Source organism: Manis javanica, chromosome 1, assembly GCF_040802235.1.
Source record: "Manis javanica isolate MJ-LG chromosome 1, MJ_LKY, whole genome shotgun sequence".
Taxonomy (NCBI): domain Eukaryota; kingdom Metazoa; phylum Chordata; class Mammalia; order Pholidota; family Manidae; genus Manis; species Manis javanica.
The window spans coordinates 129,942,683-129,965,195 of NC_133156.1; the positions used below are offsets into that span (position 1 = coordinate 129,942,683).

The window sequence follows — 22,513 nt, forward strand, 5'->3', positions numbered from 1 at the left end:
TTAACCGAGACTACAAACACTGGGTTATTTTCTCTTATGAGGGTCTTTGACAGAGCCTCCCTCTCTGAGCCCACCCATTTCAATCACTTGCAAATCACTGTGCCTGAAGAGGGCTTCACTCTCGAGCCCCAAACCTGGAGCCCTGCAGCGCCATCAGCGGCAGTGTCTTCCCCTGGGAGGGACGTCTTTTATTAATCAGGAACGCTGAATGGAAACCAATCAGATAGAGAGTTTCTTTGGCTTCAGCTTCCTGCCTGTCTGAGTTAAAAGTAATGCTGGAAGAGGGCTGCACACTGAGATGCCTGAAGCTTCAGCTGTGATGATACTATAAAAAGAGAAGGAATGAGACAGAAGCAACACCGGAATCGTCAGGGCTGAGCAGGGCTAACCTCAGTTTCATTGCTAAACAAGGTAAATGTCATTTACTTTGCTTGACAATATAAGCTATTCAATGTTTGCTTCCTTATAATGCAGTAGTACCAATATTGCTTTCTCCTGGTTTCTAAATATTCTGTCTCTTACTCTCAACATTTGGAAGCAGGTAAGAATACATTTTGTAGTATTTGAGTAAGATGTTAAAATGCTCTGTGAAAAAATCTTACAGTGTTTACTTCTTATTTTACTTCTACAAAACTGATCCCTACCAAAGCTCTTTGCCTAGTGCTCCGTTTGCATATGAAGCATTATTACAAAAATAAAACTCAACTTCACATTGTAGTAGTTGATTTGGGGGGCTTTGAATTACTCACATGTTATAATGTGTTTAAGTATAGGATTATTATATACTTTGAAATGGACTCCTGGTTTCCTCATAACTTTTGTTTACATAATTTGAGTGAGAACTGTCAAAAGCAAGGACATCTTTTATAATTTAATCAGAAGTGATTTCTTTATTTTTTAATATTAAAATGAAATAATCTATAAACAGTAAAAATAACCCATCTATAGATGGACAAAGGATGTCAGGATTAAGATAAATCACTTTACCTGGGAGAGGAGATTTCTTCACATATTTCTGGTTCCCACTCAGGTCACCATTCTGCATGTGTACATCTGCTGGCTTTAATTGCTTTTCATTATTATAGGCAAATGCATCTCAATGTAGTACAGACTGGATGAAAACAACAGGAGAGAGAGAGAGTTTCAAAGGCAAAATTGGCATGTTTTATTTGAAGTGATATGGAAAATGCAATAATTTGATGGAGCATTGTTGTTTTTATATTCCTTTGCATACTCATTCATGTCTGTTAAATTATCAGCCCACTCCTCTCAAAAACGGCACAGTGAATTCCAACTATAAGGTTATCAATATCTATAGTATTTACTTTTAGGTACTGTTGACAATATATGTTCGCAGAATCTAGTTTAATAACAAAGATGCATGAAAAGAGAAGTGATCACCTCCAGTAGATAAGTCCACATTTATCTGTATGATCAACTTTTAATGAGGATGTAGTAGACTATAGATTTGAGGAGAAATTGGAGGTCTTCTCTGGAGATTTGTTGTCACTTAATATTTTATGTTATAGACCTATGAGATTACTAAAGATTTTTTTCAAAGGGTGTTCAAATCTCTGTAGCACGAAGTAATGAGTGATTTTGTGACAGCAAAAAAATTAGTGGTAACTTTTGCATGCCAGGAAGAAATCTTCACGTGGCTCTCATTACTTTATCAGTGGAATAAAAAGAGTTACCCATTGTCAGCCATAGCTGACTAAAAATGAATTGGATCCTTCAGTATTCTTAACTCAGAAAAAAAAAGTGTGATTTTAAAACCTCCTGCATTTGATAGATGGCAAATCCTGTTTCATAGTCAGAAACTGCTTCACTGCTTAGGCAATGGTATGTCAAGTGTAGAATACATTTGCGTAACTACAAAACCAGTTAATCCAGATTTGAACAGTAGATACTTTGAAAGATAAAGAAAATGAAACAGCAGGTTCTTCCAGCACACAGCAGCAAAGAACTTGGACAAAACATGAGCAGCATGCATTTGTGGTCTTGGCATCAAACATGCCATGGAATCAACTGAAGTTCTCTCAAAGGGAGAGTACCACATAATTGTATGTACTTGGTATGTATATGCTGAGATGTTGAAATACTGTCATCTCTTTATCTGTTCGTTTTGAAAAATGAGAAAATGTAAGCTCCATAAAGCGCATGGTATGAGCAAATCTAATCCTGGAAATTATGAATAGAAAAGTGCATTAGAGGAAGCAGATAGTAGCACCTACTTAAAAAAAAGTCAAATAAATTTGGTAGGACTAATAAAGCAAATCACTTAAGATAATGTTATTTTCTAGGATGGAAAAACATGGTTTTTCCCTTTAGCACACTATTTGATCATTTCAAACAATTATGAAATAATTTACATAATTGTCATGATTATTTTGTTCATTGCATAATCGAAGTAAAAATGTCTTGCACCACTGCCTATGTGTAACAAGTTCACAGTATTAAAGTTGGCTTTGAAATTGTGTTTTTAATTGTTGTGTTGCTGAACTTGATAAACTGTATGTTGGATCAGAAGCATTTCTGAATGTCACCTTGCATGAAAAGATTTCATTGGGGATTTTCCTGTGACCCTATATAAGCAAACTTTAGCCAGTGCACTGTTCCTTCTATGCTACATTCATAAAATGGGCTTCAAGAAATTAATTGGAGATTTTTTTCCAGCTGGCTCACCTCTCACTAGACATTAGTAGTGATTTGAGGTAGATACAGATTCCTGACAATATTTGCACAATGTATAGATGCAGTTAATCAGAATGCTTCAGACAATGTTTAAAATTATATAACCTAAAATATGTGTGTAAGATGGCAATATATTATATGCAGGAAAGTATAAATTAAGGTGAAAGTTTTCATGAGTACACACTGGCCATAACTTGTTTTCTATGAAAGTGAACACCTTAGATGGATAATTATTTAGCATTAATACAGAGGCTTCAGTGTAATAGATCATTAGTTTGCTATTTTCTTTAAGACTAAATTTGTTCTCTCAAATTAAAATTTAACTATAAAGTATAAATAAATCTCATGTTTGAAAAAAAGTACACAATTAAAAAAAAAGTCCAAAGTGGTATTTTAAATATTTATACTTGTGACTTCAAGGATATATATATATTTATATATACACTTATGTATATACATATGTGCTATTAAAGTGATACCAAAATAATAGGAATATTAACTACACAGTAAGTTTGATTTATGATGAGGTACTTTATTATAAAAACTCTAGTTAGGTTCTTAGGTATTTTACTTCTTAAATTATTTCCTTAATTAAAATTAAGTTTCTTAAAAAGAAGAAATCATGGTAAAAAGACCAAAGGACATTGGTTTTAATCAACTTTGTTCTCATCTGATCCTAACTTATAAATATGATAAATTTTATTGTAGAAAATGACATGTTTCCTAAGACGTTTTCTTTGTATTTTTCATATCTATTATAAAAATGTGTTGTGCCTTAAAACATATCCCAAAAACATTTCTTAATAACCATGACATTATCATATATATGTGTTTAAATAGATTCTAGAACTTTAGAAAAGGGATTTTAGCCACCTTCAACTCTATTGTAACACAAGAAACCTGAAGTTTGAGAGATGAGGTCACACATATCCATTGCTGTCAATTATATATGAAAAAAATTGGTAACATTATGGGAAAATATGTCAAGTTAAGTCATGAAAATCATATTAGGAACACACACAAACACACACAGTGATTAATTGAAAACAGTGATTCCTAGATTGTTTTAATATTCTGAGAAAAGTTTTTTATCTTGAGTCACTTCAAATTCCTCTGCCTGGAACCACCATTATCCTCATCATTAAAATATGGTAAGAAATGCACAGTGAAGAGTGTCTTTATAGCACTTTTATACATTTCCATAGCAGTCCTAATATGTTAATGCACTTATTCCTAAATTTAGCACTAGTAAGAGATGGGTTTATAGCCGCATTAAGAATGCAAAGTGCCTGAATAAAAGCACGATCTCTGGAGCCCAACCAACACATTGTATATTAGCAGTACCATGAAACACTTCCCAAAACGTAAAAGTCATGATAATGGATCTTACTGTCTATGAAGGGAAAATGGAAACCTCATGAGGAATTGTTGCTGTAGTGTATGTGTGTGTGTGCGTGTGTGTAGGGGGGTAGAGAGAGAGATTTATTTTTTAAGGGAAAAAGGAGAAAACCTGAATATTTTCTTAAAGTGACATTCAAGGTTTTTCTCTTTTTTTTTTTCTGTCCCATTACTTTGACAAATTATAAAACAATTGCAGGAGGAATGAATGCCTTCATATTCTCTGTTTCTCTTCACGAGCAAGATAATTCTTGGTTTTTCTAATTAATCAATGAAACACCAGAGCATATAATTGTTTCATAAGCATGAATTAAAAAACCTGCCCCTCATATTGCTTATTTGAGATTGGCTCTATTGTTGTGAAGAGCATGGATGACCTCATTATGTTTTTTACACCAAATGCTTATTCAGCTTATAATAGAAATAGCAGTGACTAATGGTTATTGTTTGACTTTTGAGTTTACAGATGAATATGTTCCTAAATGTGTTGTAAGAAATTGATACACCTGACAGAATTTATATTGGAATATGCTAAGCTCACAACAATTTATGTATTATTAAAAGAATATTCAATTATAATGGGATTTTTACTTACATTTACTGAAACAGGATTTCAGGAAAGTCATCAAAAACAAGAAACAATATTTACAGGAAGCCAGTTTAACAGGGAAGACAACAATGTCTATATTATAGGTAGTCTAAGCAAATAAATACTAAGCAAATAACAATAATTCACTTCTTGGGGCAAAAGACATCATATAATATTCTGCTTTTAAAATATTGGGACAAAAATCCTAAAAGTTTTTAAAGGACATTTCCCCCAGTCAAGTAACTTCCTTATCATCTATTTTTCCTACCAAAGTAGGTCACTATAATAATTTAATGAAATTGCCAGAAATATTTTTTCAAAATACTCACGTATGTTATAAATACTTCGTAATGCACAAAGAGCATATCAGAAATACAATACTTTAAATAATTTTCACTGTGATGATAATTAAGTCACAGGTGAAACATCTGAGAAAATTTACAGATCAAATTACAAAGTAACATCTATGTCTGTATCTTTATAGCTTTACCTATGCATCTGGATCTATACCCGTTTCCATTTATATTTCTGTGGATCTGTATCTGTAGGTAAATCTGCGTATGTGTATACTTACCTGGAAAATAGAAATAACACAATCATTCCACTGTGTAAATTAATTAGTCTTTAGACTGTTACAATGTTGCATCATTAGAAACTGTAAAGCATGTGTGTCAGTAACTTATAGATATTAAATCATAAGCAAATAATAATAAAGCAATTAGAACTTTCTCAATTTTATAAAAAGTTATGCTCAATTATAGTCCTTGTATTATGGCTAATTTGGATAAGTTTTTGAGCAGGGAGAATTAGACATTCTTCTTTCAAAATTGTAACTAGAAATAATCTTTCTCCATCGGCTTTCTACTACTCTTGAAGACCTCATAAACATATAATCGCTTTGCCCATTCGTATGGTGGGTGGGGAAATAGTAACATGAAATAGGAATTATAATGATTTCTCAAACCATATATGGTAAAAATTAGATTATTATCAAAAATAAAATCATTATTTTTTCATTTGTTATATGTAATACAAAGAAAACACACTATATGTTGGAATTTAAAATTATTTATATGGCCATTTTTCCTAGCTGAGGGTCAAATCTATAGGTGTTTTATATTTGTTGTATTATTGGGTAAATTATTTGCTTAATTGCAAATTTGTTTTATATTAATAATATACAGCTAAAATTAAATAGCTTCACCTTGTATCTAACAAGATATATACAATAATTAATAAAACAGTCAAGGATAAATACTTGTATTACTGCCACTCCTTCCAGATTAATGTTATAACATACTTATTAGTTCACTATAAATCATTATTTATGCATAACCTGAGCAGGGTTTGGAATAGGTTTAATTATTATAAATTATAATTTTTTTCCTTTTCCTCCAAATCTTGCCAGTTTATCTAGATAATGTGACATTTTATATAACACTTAATTGAGTTATGTTTTTAACATAAGTCCACTAAATAATATTCAGACTTGTATTCTGGCAATACTCTTCTTATAACTACATAATTAATGTACTATTATAATAGTACAAAACTATTGTATGCAAATCATATTTGTATGTCTTTTACATTCAACTTACATTGACATCCCTGATACAATCATTACAAAAAAAGAATGTTATTGTCATACCTACAATAAATATATTTTTAATAATTAAAATTAACTTTGGTCAGTTTAAAATAGGTAGTCATCTTAAAATACAAATAATCAATGTCAATAATAAACTTAGCTTTTTTAATATTACAGGGTTATTTTAGTATATGAGAGTGAAGAGTTTTTTTTATCAGTACTGTTTCTATGTATTTATCTCTCTATATCTAGATGGAAGTATAAATACACACGACGTATCTCAAGCTCACTTTGTTGGATTGAGACCTATGTTAAATTTCATTTTAAAAGCTAAATAAGAAAACCATTTTATTTAAATGGGAAAGAAAGTTTCAGCTTTGGAAAATTATGTGATTTTAGAAAACTAAAAGGATAATATTTTGATAGAATTTTAAAAAATAAGTATATATCAGGAAACTGCTTGAGTTTATAATTGCTTATACACAAAGATGAATATTGAAACTAGTGGAGACCAAATAATAGAATAAAGGGAGATAAGAAAGTGGCAGAATTCCATCGTAGCCCCACTAGAAGAGTCACACAGCAATTTGATTTAATAATGATGTCATCACAGACGACATCTCCCCAGACCTCTGCTGCCTATAGATTTGCTGCTTGACAATCAAAGTTTTACCCTGGGGACCACCACAAGCCTTTATTTAAACATGGACAAGGAGATTCTTCTCCATTACACTGAAGGTTAAACCTTGTTTATTGATGTCTTACATTGAAATTGAACTTTAGAGGTGTTGAGGGAAGAATAAAATGTTATTTCTGAATAGAAATGTAACCTGTGTATGTCTTGAATTATGTTTCAATGACCATGTTTATAAAATTCAGTGTTCTGTAATGACAAGAAAATGTAGGTAAACAGCCCAAATGGAGAACGAGGAAATTCTACCCTGGAATGAAAAATTATCCAGAGTATGGTTGTAGACAAATATATCACTACTTGTATATAATATTTTGTTCTATAAAATATGTATTTGAAAAGCAGATTTAGTAAATAAGTAATTTTTTATTATTTTAAAATTCTACACGTATTAATACAATACAGTGGCTTTCTACAAATAAGAGGTGTTTTATAAACTATCAATGATGTTTTTTATTAAAATTTCAGCTTTAGGTAATTTTTCTAAATATAGTCATTTAGTGTTTTTAATTATTTTTCATTTGCATATTTTAGCTTCTGTCATTAGAACTCAAAAACTGAGGGAAAAATTTAGAAGTTTTAACTAATCAACTTCCTAAAAGTAAATTTTCAACCAATTTAATATATAGGAAAGTAAGCATATGTTAAGGTTACAAAAGAGAATTTTCATACTTAGCATGTGATTAAGAAGTTCTCAATAACACATATATTAAAAAGATATCAACTAATATACTACTAAGTACACAAATACATATCTGTATATATATTAAAAAGTTACTATTTTTAAAATGTTAGGTGACATTTTGTGCTGGAAGTGTAACATGTGTTTTCTCCTTTAAATATAATTATAATCTTTGGGAAAGATATCCACATCCATTGTTTATGTTTTTTCTTCTGCTTTAATGCTAAATCATTTGATGGCTAACAGAGACTTCACGTAGGTTGTACATTGTCCACTGCCTTCTACCAAATTGAACACAAATCTAAGGTGAATCATGAAAACAGACTTATTTTTCCCATGCAATGAAATGTGATGATTGATTTCTCTTCTTGATTTTAACTACCTGTGCTTTCTTACCTTCATGGCAGCTTTAGCTTTGGTGCAACGTCTGCTGCCATATTCCCTTTGCTTCTTTGCCCATATTCTTTCCTCCCCCCTCTCTTCCTCCACTTTAAAGACAGACTATGTTTAACTGCGAGTGTCCAACCTTCTTAACTTGACTTGCATTTTAGGGAGATATTCAGTGAACAGTAACAGAAAGTAGCTTTCCAACAGGAGAAGCTCCTTGCATGTGGAGCTCATAAAAATTGGTCAGTATATTCATGCATGGTTTTAGACACTCTTCTCCTCTGCTCCAGCTCTCCTTGTGTGCACTTTCCAGATGACTAGATATGAACCTCAGTGGGGTTTGAGTTTGACCAAGGTTACAGTTCATTAAAAAGAGATAAATAGAACAAGGAAACACACTGCGACTGACAAGGCAGTTGGACTATAAGTCCAGGAATGCAGCCCTGTGTGAGGATTTTGAATTAAGAAAAATTGATGCTTGAAAACCAAAGGCTATCCTTTTCTACTTAATACTCATAGTGTGTGTGTGTGTGTGTGTGTGTGTGTGTGTGTGTGTGTGGAGAAAAATTGGCAATGTTTTGATATTGACTGCTTGGCTTTAGGAGTCCCAAAATGCATATAAACTTTTATATTAAGAATCTGCTCTTGTATCCCATTTCCATGTAGTAGAAAAGATAGTCCATCTTACAGTTGGCAGATGGAGGTAGAATTAATGCTTCTTATAACTTCAGAACCATAGTGTAGTGTTCTAAACATGAGCGGGCTTGTTGAGAAGTCTATTCAGAATCCAATATTCTTTTATTTAAACTCACAATTGGGAAGAAGACCAGATTTTTTGCAATAATTGATTAATTAATTGGCTGATTATTTCATTTTCTTAACTTTGAATGTACTTATTACTGAGCACCTCCTCTGTCCTAGGTTCTGGGCTATAATGAAATGCACTTTGGAGACCTTCACATGGAAACCACCATTGTTTCCAAACAACTTCAGTTGTTAGAGATTCTCATCTTGTTGTGACAAAAATTATTTGCCTGTAACTTTATTTTATTCATATAGCTTGGAACTAATCGTTATTCCAGCCCTATCTAATAGTGTTAAACTCTTTCATAGAAAACTTTGTCCAGCCTATTGTTTCTCTTCAGTATAAACGTTCCTCCTTACTGCAATTTTATAATTAGTAACATTTTACAGACTGCCCTACCATTCTAGTTTCCATATGTGAAATGAATTCTTCTTTGATATTGTCTCTAAAACTGAAACCAATAATTCTAAATGGGAACACACAATAAGTAGGACTATAGCTCCCCTATGAAAGCTACTTTTCAAATTAATCCAAGACCATATTATTATGCAAGGTATCATTTCATGGTAGTAAGGACAAGCAAAGTCCTGGAGTCACATGTCAAAAGTGTAAAAATCAGATTTATTATATACCTCAAGTATGAGTTTGCAAAAATCTTCTCTCAGAGCACTGGGAACTCTCTGTGTAAAACTGAGAGTTTAACAGTATCCACATTATAGTGTATCAGGAAACACAGTTGATTGTTCCAGTAATACCTACTGTTGTTATTAGAAAGAACTTTATTGCTTAGGTTCATTATACCTAGTAAAGAGTATTGATATTTTCCATATAGAAAAGCATGAGAAAGACCTAGCTTAATTTGATGACTAACTTCATTGTTCTTGAAATTAGATAAGGTAAATCTGGAAGTCAGTTATAACATTATGAATATAAATATTCATATATATATATATTATATGGTTTCTTGAGTTGACATTGCATATGATGAAAATATTTTGTATTTTGAATAATTTAGTGCTGTACATTTATATCTATATCAAAATTAAGGTTTATTGCTTTCAGTTGGAATGAGTACACTACATGTGGATCTTAGAGATGAGTGAATTATGAGTCTTTTAAATCAATGGTAATAAAATTTCATAGTATCTCGTATCACCACATATTTTAATGTCAGGTGTTTAACTTTTCTTTTCTAGCATTTTTATGGTTTCTCTCTTTTATTCTTTGAATTATATTAATGACTATAAAGAGAATGACATTCTTGACCTTAAAGCTTATAAAGATAGTTTATTTGTATAAGAATTTTAGTGTGGCTTGAAAAATACGGTTCAAACAAAAATGGTAACAATGGCATGCTTGTGAGTAGCACACACTAAAATTAACTTGGAGGTTATATTTGCAGTGAATGTTAATGATTTGATACTTTATCCCTAAATCATCGTAAAATAGAGTTTATGCTATTCATGAAACATAGACACTATTTTCAGTTATATTATTCAGTAAATTTGTTCTATAATCAGTATTGGTGCCAAATATTCATTCAACCTTTGCTATTCATACAGCATTTTTCTGGGTTCTGAGGTTTCAGCGATGAACTAGATACAGAATTTCTAATCACAGGAAGGTACTTCCAGAGGAGTGATACAAATAAATAGATAAGATAAATAAATAGAAAAGGTATGTTGGCAAAATAGGCTGTGTGATGGAGAGGTACTGAAGGGGTGGTTGGAACTTTATCCATATGGCGAGGGAGGATTTTTTGAGACGGTGATATTTGAATTGATTCTGAATGGAGAAAAGGAAATACTATGAGAAAGATCATTTTAAGTAGAAGAGATGGCAGGCTCAGAGGTTGTGGTATATTAACAAACATTGCTCATTTTATAATATAATCCTAATCACAATTAATTTAATTTATAAACACTACATTGTTATATTATGCTTATTTAAATATTTAAAAACTTAGCAGTCAGAATGTAAACTGGGCATTTTCCATTTTTTATTATAGCAAATATGATACATCAAGTTAGGAGAGCAACAACCTGCATTGTTACATTTTTTTCTTGTTTCATTAAATAAGCAGTTCCAATATAATGTAATAGTCATCTTTCTTGTGTGTGCAAAGTTAGACTTTCATTAATTGTTACTATTTATACAGTGGTGGGAATTTCAGTTACTGTAGAATATTTAAATATTAACTATGCATGTCCAAAATATTGGTTCTCTAGATTCTTCTGATTATATACAGAAGAAACACTGAAGCTAGAGCAGGAAAGAGTATATTATTATGAGGACATATGTACCTGTATGTATCTTTCTATATTTCTACATACTTATCTATAATGGTAAGGGACAGTGAATCTTGCAGCTCTTCAGAAAAAATAATTTGTAATAAGATTGATCTTTTATCCTAACGTTGAAGAAGATTCTATTCTTTTTGAAGGCACAAGGAACAGTAGATTTCTGTCTTAGAATTTTCTTGAATTTCTCCAAATGTTGACTCCTTCCTAGTTGTGTGATTTTAATCTTGAACACAATTTTCATATTTCAATATACTTTGTAAAAGAAGGAATCTACTTATGTGAATGCAACTCTTTACTGAGGATCTGCTGTCTATAGGCTCCACTCTTGTCATTTTATAATGTAATGCCTCCTTTTATCTTCAGGCACTTTTATGGTTTCTCTTTCTTTTTGACTGATTTCCTCTTTTCAATGATCTTCATTTAAATTTTCTAAGGTAACTGTATTAATCTAATTCTTGTTTATTTGTACCAGGACCAGAGACAGTCTTTGGGTTGGTATCCAGAATTTGGTTGGCTGGTATTCAAAATTTTCCTAATTGTATCTCAATTAGATGACCCCAGTCATTTCTTGGGTCCCTGATATATAATGTATTTGCTGAAAAACTGACCATTAACCTCACAAGGACTGGGTGGACATCCTTCTTTAAAAGGGACTATGAGCAAAATACTCCATGTATATTGATTGATACGTCTACACTAATTATGCAAAGTAAACAATTATAATAACAAAATTCTCACCGCAAATAACGTGTAGATGATACGCTTCTCATCCTACACAATGATGTTCATGTGGCTAACATGTATTCTGTAGTTATAAAACAAAAATGAAAATATGCTCAATTTTGGAGTTTTAAAATTATATCATAAAAATTTATTAGGTGTTTTCAACAAAGAAACACAACAGTTTAAGTGTTTTGGGTGCATCATGTTTTACTAAGTTATTATTTCAGGAAGTTCTACATTGCTTAATTATGAAAATGATACACATACCACATTGGAAGGTATAGTATTTATTACTTTTGGTCTGATGCTAATTCTCTGTCTCTTAAGTTCCTGCTTCTCCCTTTCCCAGCCCAGATCTGCCTGTCTTTCTTTTGAGCTACCGAGTAGGGAACAAACCATGTTTACTTAAATATTAAATGCAATGGTTTAGTGTTCAGATTCTTGAACTAGAAATGCCAACTCCATCTTTTGCCTCCAGTGTGGTCTCAATGAACTTGTTTCATTTTCCTAAATTTCAGTTTTCTCATGTGAAAATTGTGGATAATTATAATTATTAGGGTTGTTAAGAATGATTATAATAACATGCATCAATGTGCTTATCATAGTAGCCACTTAATACATATTAATTTTGCTTACTATTATTATTATATTCACAATGTAGACTAAATATTAATTTTGCTTAGTACTATCATTATTATATTCACAATGTACTCCAGCTGTCAGTTTCGTACTGTTTTTAGAGAATTTTACTATTCTATTTGGAAAAATTAGCTACAATATTCTGTTCATATTTCAGGACTTTTTTCCTTGTCTAGGCTTTTAAAAGAAGGTAGAAAATGAAAAATAAGCAGACCTTCAAATAATTGATAGAAAAGATGCTTTGGGCATCTGCTAACATTTTACTTGATTAAACAATATATTTTCTCCAAAGAAATTTGCACTGGCTTTTAAAAATGCCATATGATCAATCATGAATGCAGAGAGTAGGAGTAACAAGTAAGAACATATTGGAAACATTGAAGAAATGTTAAAAATTATGTAAGCAATCACACTTTCAAAAGGCACAGAGCACTAAAAAATACTCTCAATTATGAGTATGAAAAATATGTTTGTAAAATGTATGAAAAATATTGGTCTTCGAGAAACATTTGTTCCATTTTCATTATGAAAATGGGCCAAGTTGTCATAATGGTTTTCAATGATATTGCATGTTATTTTAAATGAAAAAAGTTTATCCTATAAAATGTGATCTCTCTCAGAAGATTTTAAATTACTTAAAGAATTATTCCACATAATCAGGGATTATTACAGCAAGTAGGAACCTAACTGACGTTTTATTTAATTGACCGGTTTTATACATAAGTATGCCAAGCCCCCCAAGAACTTTGCTTAAAATGATCCTAGAGGGGAAAAAACAAGAGTAGAATTTAGGACTCTAGGAACAGATTTTTATGATTAAAAATGACTCATCAATGTCAATCATTGCATTTTTAAAAACTCAATTTTAATTCATAACACTGTATATGTAAAACATGGCATTATAGCAAGCATGTGTACCCAAAGGTAAAAATGACTGCCATTTAATTCACCCCTGTGGTTGGTCCTGACTTTCTCCACAAACCTTACTGAGGGAATAAGATGAACCCACTGATCTCTGTATGTAAGGACAGTCAAATAGATTTATGCCAAGTGTCTCTGCTATCTGCAAGAACTAAAGTGGGTTGTCTAATTGTTTCCCGAATTTCATAGAGTGAAGTTACACTCCAATCTGGTGTAGTAAAGAGAACAATGGATGGGAATAAAAAGACCAGAGATAGGGGTTTATATTTATCACCCAGGGATTTCAAATTTATTATTACATTTCTTCTTATTTTAAAAATGTTAGCGACAGACTAGAAAACATCTAACAGCTTTTACAGTGCCAAAGACAATTGAATGTTTGCTTGAAAAAAGTCATTAAGCTTTCCACTGTTACTCTAATAAGCCTCTATCTTGTAGGGAAAAAATGGAATAGAAATAAATGATATTGTAAGAATTCAAACCTTCATAACATGCTTTCCTACCTCATTCTCTTGAAGTCCTTTTTTGTAGATGTGAGTTTCTCTAGGATGGTGTCCAATCTGGTACCAGATCTATTGCTTTTTTCAATTGACTATCTCTATATTACCTACATTTCTCCATTGAAATTTGAAATTCAGTATATAAAAAGAATATCAGTTGTAATTTCATTATTGTCACTCAATCAGTAATGTATTCAGAAATGTATATATTTCTCATGTTTACAGCACCACTGTGTCAACCATTCTGTCAGCATATGTACAAATATTATAACAAATTCAAATATCAACCACCTAAGAGTTTCCAGTAATTTATTTTAAATCAATTTACACCAATTTATTTTAAATCATTTTTTGTGTACAGATAATTCAAATAGTATGATCTACTCATTTGACTGAAATTATATGTATGTTTCTGCAGTTATAAATTTGTGCTATTTTTACACTACATATACAAAATATTTCTATATTATAGCAAAGATTACATGGTATGGAAAAAATTTTTGATACAACTGTTCAATCTTTGGTGAAAAAAGAGAGTATGTCAGTTTGCCAGTTTTAAAGATAAAAATATAAGTCATTTGAAGGATAATTAATTCTAAGTCAAATGAATTACTAAAAAACACTCAATTTGTAAAAGACTAGATTTTTTTTAAAAAGGAATGTAAGGTTAGCTATTTCTTTAAGACATTATGTATTGGAATCTTTCAATAATTTTATCCTTGGGTATAATTTACTTGGCTTATGTCAAAAAAGAATCTCTCAGGCACTTCAGTGTTAGACCCCCCCACCAGTTAAAATGAAGAAATTACTGTCTTTAACCATGTTTTATCTATAATGTTATGAGATTAATATGAAAAGCATAAGTGTATAAGATAATTTTTCCCAAATCACAAAAGAGCAACACTCCTGGTTTCAGCATAATGTCTTGGGGAAACATAACACACAAGTATCTAATAGTCAATTAAACATTTTGCTTTCATGATCTATTTACATGAAAATTAATTATTCATAAGTAAGTTATCTCCTCTCCTTGTGATTTCCTACCGGTGTTACAGATTTCTTTCTGATGTCTGAAGAAGGAAATTAATTTATTCACTAATTAAATTAATCCTATTGTAAAATAACATTTTGTAATAAGGAACTACAGATTCTGTTTATCTTTGGCAATGAACCTTTATTTATAATGTTATCTTGCCTTAGTCTATAGGGAAAATGGGTAGCAGCTGTGTTGTATAAACCACACACATAATTAGCATACAGGATCTCTTTGCCAGTGATATGGCTGAAGATCTCTAAAATATTATACATTCCTAATGTGTTTTGTAGATGAATCATATTTTATTTTACTCCTAACAGTGTTCATGTACATGGAAATGCCTCAGTATTATTCATCCTATTTATGTAAGTACAGAAAAAACTCAATGATTTTAGTTACCTTAGGTTTATGGTGATTCCTACCTTTCCTTTGTAAGACTCAGTATTAAGATATTTTATTTAATGTTCCTTCCATCTTTTGTAATTTATTTTTATTATTTGATGGTCACTGAAAACTAATTTTCTTCTGGGGGAATAAATAATTTTGGTCCATAAATTAAGTACTGTCCATGATTCTTCAATGCTATAAGTCTATATCAGACCCAGTTACATTTACATCGAAATATAGGCACAATTCATTTGTGAAATTGATCCCAAACTTCATATTCATGAAGCCAAGCTACTTAGCACAATACTTTAGCTCCCTCTTTTGGACGGTCCAGATTGCAATAATGAAAATATGAGAAAATGCCCTAATTGGCCTTATTTCTACTGGCATTTGTAATATTTAAGATAATGCTTATTCCATTATTTAACTGCATAACATTAATAATTTTAATCCGTTTCCTAGTAAAGATCAGTCAAACCTACATCTGGAAATTTTTTTACTAGTTAAATGGTAAGTTATTGAACCCTTCATTTTAAAGCTAAAGATGTATTTTGACAATATCTTAATACATATTATTTAAAATGAATTAATACTTACTTAATTTTAAGAGGATTTTAAAATGCCATTTCTCCAAGTAAGATATTTGAGCTCAATTATCCCATAAACTGCATACTACCCTTAAAGCATTTAAAAACCAAGACTTTTAGAAGTATTAAACACCAGATATTACAAATTTGGTAAATTTTTGTTTTAAAGGTTGTTAACTATTTTCCTTAGTTATTCCAGTAATGACTTAAAAAATTAATCAAGATATATAAAAGGTAATTTGACAATCTCTTGGATATACGTATGTAATGAATGTATGCATGCATATATGTATTTTGTGTATTCTACATATATAATTACTTTAAATAGTTATATATACCTTATTCCATAATGTCATCACTTAGAATAGTTTAATGCAAACACTAAAATAATATAAACTCCTGAAAGTCAAATTATCATATTTGTTGTTAAGCAGCTATGTTTCTCGCAGTGACTGAACTGTATGCATTAAAGTGTTTAATGTCTAATAGCAATAAGAACCAATTATGTGATTATACTGTAATTGATGAAATTCTTACCTTCCAGGAAAAAAATTGAATTATAATTAATATGATATATTGAGTCAATTATATTGATAGAATATATCAAATTGTATTGATACAATATAATATATGATATTATGTTGTACATAATATAGGTGTACAGTTTAGTGATTCAAGATCTATATCCATGATGAAGTGCTTGCCATGATTTTTATTTTTTTGCCATTGAAATTTATTTGTTAAACTTTATTTTGGAACTAAAGAACATCTTAACATTATGAAAATGTTTTTAAACCCTGTCACTATACTCAATATAGTAGACAAGGCAGTTAAGTTGGCAGATTAAAATATCTTAAAATTATATTTTGAGATACTAAGCTATTATCTAATTATAGAAAATAAATTATAATGGATATGTCATCACAGCCCAGTCAAAAGGAATATAATTTCCTCTCATCTATTCCAGTTATGTCCATTTCCTAAACCCTACCTCTAAAAGGATAACAAGTCATCTAATGTATTGCAAACATTGGACAACTCAAAACTATAAAAATAATTTTTCAAAGTCCAGATGTCAGATGTATGTCAAATGGATACTAGAAATCTTTGCATGTAGGGAAATGACTTTACTCTTGCTCTGTTTTGTAAAAATCTTATTTTATCAAACGACACTTAAAATCATTGTTTCCAATGAATACATTAATAATCTATCATGTTTATTTATGTATTATTTAAAAAATTTTTGACTGAATGGCCATTTTTTTCCCATATAAGTGTTAGTTGATTCCACCATATCTGTGCTATTTTTTTTCTGGTTTCTGTGTTCTGTTAAAAAGAAGGTAAATAGCAAATATGCAGAAGCTTTACAATGAGCTTGATTTCATAATGTGCCAGTGCTACATATGGCAATTACCTTCAATCTATTCACAAAACGGCACCAAGACCAAAGATAAAATAAGAGCATTTACTATATTTTCTAATTATAGAAACAGAACTGTGTAAAATAAGAGAATCAGGCTGGAATTAATTCTGGGTTATAGAATGTGTTAACTACCATGTTATTTTTCTAATGTTACACACAAATAGTAAGTAAATTGAACATTATAGAAAAATCAAAGAATCAAAATTTTTAAAAAATGCAAAATCTCATTAAGAGATGGTCATGTGAAACTGTGAGCATACATATTACATATTTCTGTTTCTTGGTCTCTATCAATATCTGCATCCTCAAATCTATATTCTTATCTGCAATAGCAGGTGTACCTAATGTTTCCAACTCTTCAAAGTTTTTCTTGCCTTTCATACCCAAATACCTAAATCTAATTACAGTGTCTGTGATAAAAGTACACCAAATCCACCTTATCAAATATTTTAAAAAAAATTTCCAGGAATGTTCCCCAAATCCTGGATTTCACCTATTAGTACTTGCTTAGAATTCTTCTTCAATTTTCTTAGCTTATCTCAACACTTAACCCTCACTGGGCTTCTTGTTTCCCCCAGCCCTACTAATACTAGGATAGTATAATAGTTAATAATAATGATATAATTGAATACCCTTTTCAGAAGGATAAATTGAATGAAAATTATTTTAAGGAACAAAAGGTACCAGGAAGAAAAAAAACGAAATGCGGTACATCACTGCTAAGTCATCTCCACAGTCCAGGCACTTTCCCACGACTTGATTCCTGGTCATCCCCATTCTTGGTGCACAGCCAGCTGCCATGTAGCTGGGGACCGTTTCTCTAAGCAACAGGTGGTATTTTGTCACTAATTGTTATTTGGGAACTCAGAATCCTCAGTCCCTCTCGGATTATAGGATATTAATATTTTTAAATAAAATATTTACTCTGATAACATTACCCCAAGGTTCCAGCAATTAAAAAAATGTTTTTACATTATTAAAAAAAGGTTTAATATCTCTGTAAGAAACATGGATATTTGGCTTTTTCTGTTCAAAAGGCATAAGGTTATAACTTGATCTGTATCTGCATGATTTAAATGGGCTGCCTGAGAACTGAAGAGCTTTCAAAAAGACAAATCGCACCTTCTAAGAGAAGAATCTAAAAAACAATTGTATTAACTTTGTTAATGGTTTATCACTAATAATAACTACCCATGGATCAGGAATATTTGCCCTAGTTTTCTGTCCTAATTTTAGGTAGATATACAAAATACTTAATTTTTATGTATTTAACATGGTTAAGTGAAGAGGATGTATATCTGAGAAACACTGTATATAGAAGATGTGAAAAACAAATTGTTTTAGTTCTTTCTCTAAATAAATAGGAACTTAAATCAGTTTGAATGGCTTTCCACTTTTTGGTTTACCTCCATTTATGAAATGTCTCATTTGTAACATAGGAATCGATTGAAATAATTTTCTGAGAAAGATATATATTTTTTAATGAACAAATATTAGGATTAATTAATCTCTGTCATTTTAGAACCAATGACTGCTTTTACTATGAAAATCAAAGATAATACACTCTCTTTTTCTCACATACATATGTAGTAAGAGCATATGTGTTAGGAAATAGTAGAGCCTGAGATGAAAAAATAGCATGGGTTTGATAATGGAACTCTGAAAAATAAGCGGAGGGATTTGAAGGTGATAATAGATGACAGTACCAGAGCCTCATTTAAACCATGTAGATCAGAGTTTACAAGGTTGTGCTATAAAATGAGATCATCTGGTTTCATATTTCAACCAACACAGTCACTTCCTAACTCCACTCCTAGAGGAGTGACTTGATCCTACTGAATCCCAAAATCTTTAACTGTACGAGACTGCTAATAATTTTTCCTATATGTTCATTTATGAGGCTCAATGAAACATACCTGAAAAATAGGTTTGTCTATTATGTTAAAGGAAATACAAGGAAGAAAAGGCATTATATATACTTTGACATATGTTTGTCAGAAATCAAGGAAAAAGCAGTAAGAAAAAAATAGAAGATATGAACAGTTTCGAGGTGATGATGTTCTGTATTTAACTTCAAACTTGTCATGTTGGAGAAGGGAGGCAAAGAAAAAAATGATAGAACTTGACAAGCACTCTAGCACTTGAAACTGCAAGTGATCTGGAATCAACACTTTAGAAAACTGTCAGGGCTTAATTTAAGTGAATAAAAACATACCTTTCCTTTCTGTGGATTAAGAAACACTCTGTTCTTTGAAACTTTGTTCTCTGATTTTTCTCTGAATCTCACCAAAATTTCATGTATAAAAAGTTATCTTATCTTACATTTTTGGATTTCAAGAGCTTTTTTAATAGTTAGTTGAAGAAAATAGAACTATATTTCAAGGATTATTTCCCCCCTGAATTTAAGTTACTCTTGGATTTAAAATTACCACTTAGGAGAAAATTGTGTGGCCAACTGTGCTAAACTTCCTCCCCAAGTGGACAGAACCCACTTCTCAGACTTTTAAATGCAGACATTGACAAACTCAAATTTCACAAATAGCTAAATGTTAAATAAGCATTCTTATAGGATGAATAACACATAGGGTTTTATATTGTCCAGTGGGTTCCCTTTCTGAATTGATGTCAGATTCGACTCTACAAGTACCATGATTAAAAAGTTTTTGTATATAAATTGCACAATTGTTTGTGTTCACATGGTGGCATTTCATGATGAGTAATCTATTTTTTCATCAAATGAGAATCTCTCTCACCTTCATTCCTCTCCTCAACTTAGTACAGTCTGTTGATTTGTAGGAATGTAAATGTGAATGACTTCTAAATGTACAGCCAAACCCATATTTGATCTTGATTTAATTTTCTAGAAAATCCAAAATAAAGTATATTAATGGTATGTACTCATATGCTGGTACTACCTGTTAGAGATTTATTGAGATGCTACAGTATCTATTGCTGATGATGGTTGCCATTAAGAAAAAATAAATTTCAAAACCAGGGAAATACGCAGAAATGTTAAAGGATAGATTATCTCACTAATTAAAATTACATAAAATGTCAATGCACATTGTATCTATTTTTATCTATATGGTCCCTCTGATTATTTACCAATATTAGTTCTCTTTCTTCTGAAAGTGATGGTGTCTCGTTAGATTAGGATGGTAAAATTCTGAACTAAAAATTACTTTTCACTAAGTTACTGTCAGGAAATAATGACATACTGAATGTTCTGAGTTGCAGTGTTGAGACAGATGACCTCATATGCTTAATAAACAGAATCCTATTAGAAGACACCTATAGCAAGCATTTGGCAGAGTATATGTTTATAATATTGTTCAATAAAAACATGAGGTAAATGATTATGTGAATCACTATTAATGTCCAAGAAACCAGAATATATTTTAGAATTTATATTTAGTATAGGCACCATCCTAAGTAGCAACATTTGCATAACTTTTTTGGCTTTGATGAATATACTTCATTTAGCATTTTATATTTCTGATGCTTAATGATGCTATTTAAGCAGGAAACATATGTTCCTTTTAGAAATATATAGAGGAAACATTTAAAATAAACTGGTCTTACTGTGTGGCAGACATAAATGAGTTTTTCTACAGAGAAGGATCCACAACAAGAGTTGTATCAAACTTGAAAAAAACCTGATTTTAAGGTTAACTTTTGGTACATTTTTGCTTTTTAGTTTTCCTCTTATAGCAAATGAAAATATGTCCTAACAAAGATTAATAGTGAAATCATAATTATTTAATGTGAAAATAATAAATACTCTCCTTTTGGAATTCAGTGGGTGAATAAAAAGATATTTCAGTCTTTTACTAACCCTTTTGGTTGTGCAATATTTTTAACTAAACTTTAAGCAGTTTTAATTGTATAGTGCTTTAAAAATAAGGTTCAATTAAGTGCAACATGTTATGTGTAAAGTGAAAGATAATATGTTCACATTTTAAAGTAGTTTGCTATAGTTAAATGTTTCATTACATCCCGTCTTATAAGGCACAAATTGAGCACATTGAGTCACTCGAACTCTTGGCCCATTATTCCTCTTCTACATCAGACCGCAATTCTACTCTAGCCTTTGGGTATATGATAAGGATAATTAATTTTTATTGCAAAACACTTTTGATTCACAGCTTCTTTTTTATTGAAAAAACACCAGGATCATTGGGAGAGCTGAGAGTGGCAGTTGGGGTAAAATAAAAAATAAATCAATGAAATAAGAAAAGGTCCTTACATAAATGCTCAGTAATTACAGCCCATGAGCTAGAAGAGTATGATTGATTCGACTCTGCACATGAGGTTGGAGCAGTGGGGTGAGAACTAAGCCTAGTCCTGGACAATGTTTCCCTTATATATGTATATATATAGGTATACACACACATAAAGACACCCGCACACACACACACACACACACACACACACACACACACACCAATAAGTCATATTGGTGCCAATTTTACTGTCCTTTGACATACTGTTTTAAATCAGATTCCTTGATTTGTTTGGTAAAACTGTCATAGAATTACTTGAAGAATTTTTTTCCTCAGCCTATATTCCTATGTTAATTACCTTATTCTCAAAATTCATACTGCTTTATTTGGGTTACAGTATAGTGATTACATCGTGGGTACTAGTGCCACACTCCCCAAATACAGATCTCAACTACAACTGAAAAACCCAGTGCCCAGACGATCACCAAGAACACAGTTGTAGACGAAGTAGGTAGACTGACTTACTGAATGGGAAGTCTTTTGGTCAGAGGAACTTAGGATAGGCTTATATAGAGTTTGGGAATTTGCTGGGGTACTTGGAAAGTACTATAAAAGCAGAGATCAGCACTTGATTAGGTAATACCAGGATATTGGGGCAATTCTGTGTCAATATCTATATAGAAAGTTGGAGAAACAGTTTGAAGTTGTTTTTGATCAAGTAGTAAGCAGGAATGGAAAACATTTGGACATTTCTGGGGTGTGTAATACCCCAGCTTTTGCCTTGTTCACTCATAGCTGTTTAGTGAGTTCGTCTGATGATATTCTGCTAAATTGTTTGTGTTCATCAGGGCAAACCACAACTTAGCTCATAGCTGCCAGTCTCGGTACCAGATGTCAGCTCTCAGAGCTGATTTTTATTTTCTCTTTCATAACCTAA

General features: G+C 31.2%; 1 protein-coding gene across 2 annotated transcripts in view; it reads left to right on the top strand.

The window, feature by feature from the left end:
* Window positions 1-225: 225 nt before the first annotated feature.
* Window positions 226-22,513, top strand: part of CDH9 (cadherin 9) — a 139,646-nt gene continuing 117,358 nt past the window's right edge. The window contains exon 1 of one of the 2 annotated variants that reach the window (XM_037001658.2): window positions 226-411. The gene's annotated coding sequence lies outside the window, so the exon portion shown is untranslated. The remainder of the gene's footprint in view (window positions 412-22,513) is intronic. The other variant, XM_037001649.2, reaches the window with a different exon arrangement.